At 45.1% G+C, this 2,167-nt stretch overlaps 1 long non-coding RNA gene across 1 annotated transcript; it reads right to left on the reverse strand.

Moving 5' to 3' along the window:
* Positions 1–925: 925 nt before the first annotated feature.
* LOC121647117 lies at positions 926–1,721 on the reverse strand. The gene is made up of 3 exons (XR_006011788.1): positions 1,684–1,721; positions 1,532–1,600; positions 926–1,425 (listed from the first exon to the last, which is right to left on the reverse strand). It is a non-coding gene; the product is annotated as an uncharacterized LOC121647117 (long non-coding RNA).
* Positions 1,722–2,167: the final 446 nt, after the last annotated feature.

Consider the following 2,167-nt stretch of genomic DNA (forward strand, 5'->3'; position numbering starts at 1 on the left):
GGTGACATGGGCCCCCCCTCCAGTGGGCTCACCACCTGCAGGAGGGGCCATAGGGGTCGGGTGCAGTGTGAGCTGGGCGGCTGCCAGAGGCGGGGACCCGGGCGGTCTGTTCCTCAGCTGCAAAAGCTAGCTCTAGGGACATGTAATGTCACCTCTCTGGCGGGGAAGGAGCCTGAGCTGGTGTGCGAGGTTGAGCGGTTCCGGCTAGATATAGTTGGACTCACCTCGACACACGGCTTGGGCTCTGGAACCACCGTCCTTGAGAGGGGCTGGACCCTCTTCCATTCTGGAGTTGCTCCCGGTGAGAGGCGCCGAGCAGGTGTGGGCATGGTCATTGCTCCCCAACTTGGTGCCTGTACTTTGAAGTTTACCCCGGTGGACGAAAGGGTAGCCTCCCTCCGCCTTCGGGTGGGGGGACGGGTCCTGACTGTTGTTTGTGCTTATGCACCAAATAGCAGTTCAGAGTACCCACCTTTTTTGGAGTCCTTGGAAGGGGTGTTGGAGAGCACTCCTTCTGGGGACTCCCTTGCTCTGCTGGGGGACTTCAATGCTCACGTGGGCAATGGCCTGGAGGGGCGTGATTGGGAGGAATGGCCACCCTGATCTAAATCCGAGTGGTGTTTTGTTGTTGGACTTCTGTGCTCGTCATGGACTGTCCATAATGAACACCTTGTTCAGACATAAGAGTGTCCACATGGGCACTTGGCACCAGGACACTCTAGGCCGCAGTATGATGATCAACTTTGTAGTCGTATCGTCGGACTTGCGGCCGCATGTTCTGGACTGGGTGAAGAGAGGGGCGGAGCTGCCAACTGATCACCACCTGGTAGTGAGTTGGCTCAGATTCAATTTCAATTTCAAAGTTTTTATTTGTTCACAAACAAAAGGGCTTTTTACAATCATTGGCCCAAAGATACAAAAGCAGAAAGAAAAGCAAAAGGCCAAAAACTTAATGTAACAGGTTCTACTACTCAAGTGTCAATAACACCTCGGAAGCTTCAAATCATTAGAAAGATTTTATTAACAAATGCAGAGGAACTCCTCATCAGCTTAATTCAGGCTTGTCACACACCCTACAGTTCTAGGCATAACCCCATAACCATAAACCCTAGAAATGACACATCACCGCACACGGAAGAAGTTTCCACTACAAATCCTCACACGTGAAGACACCTCAAATTCACACCGGTTTTAAGGAGCCCAGGAACTGAGCTGTGTGATGACCTACTGTATTATGCTTAGACGAGGGAGTAGCCCAAACAAAACAACAAAAAACAAAAACAAAAATAAGGCAGTAGTTAGTCCACTGTACAACTACGTCTTTGCAATCACAAGCACCCCACTCAAGCGGAACTAACTACTGCAAAAGGAAAAAACTAAACAAATTTAGGACAGCAGGAAACAGTGGCATTAGCCGTCCGGCAACTGAAAAAAATAAAAACATAAACAAAATTAACTACACATCTGCCAATAAAACAGCTTTCATCAGTCTTTCATTAAAAACAAAATCTAAAATTAACTTTTACGTCACCTGGCGTATTGGTATCCCTCATACGCAGAAACCGTAGTGCACTGCCCTCTAAAATCCTGTGCGGCCACACTAAAATTTCAAACAATCATTAAAATATCAAGCAATCTGGTTATCGACAAAAAACACTGATTTTACAAACCAAGACTGCTTACCAAGCTCACCCTCGACATGAGGCTCACCTCATCACCCAAACTCAATAGGTTACAGCTGGCCTTTCCCTCCACTTCCTGCCTCTTTTATCCACTTCCTTCCCCATCAGGAAGTTAACCACCAACCCCCAGGTGGCACTCGTTACATTAAGGAATATATTTCTCCCTTATGGCGATAATTAATTTCTTTAGCTTCTAACAATAAAACAAATTATGAAATAATGTTACAAAACACAGTATAAATTTAAAATGTTTTAAATTAAAAAGGCGAATAACAACAAAAATTCCTTTGTAGCATAAACTGGTTCACAATGATTCTAGCCTATTGGTCTTTTGGTAGTTGCCATTTTTTATACAGGTCTTTTTCGGTTCTACCAATTGTATCTCTTGTTATGTATTCTTTGACTAAATTTATCACAGATTTTACAACACTTCTTTCTTCAATACTAAATTTCTTAAAAACCCATATATTCCTTGCCTTCCAGAT

This window comes from Melanotaenia boesemani, chromosome 10, assembly GCF_017639745.1.
Source record: "Melanotaenia boesemani isolate fMelBoe1 chromosome 10, fMelBoe1.pri, whole genome shotgun sequence".
NCBI lineage: Eukaryota > Metazoa > Chordata > Actinopteri > Atheriniformes > Melanotaeniidae > Melanotaenia > Melanotaenia boesemani.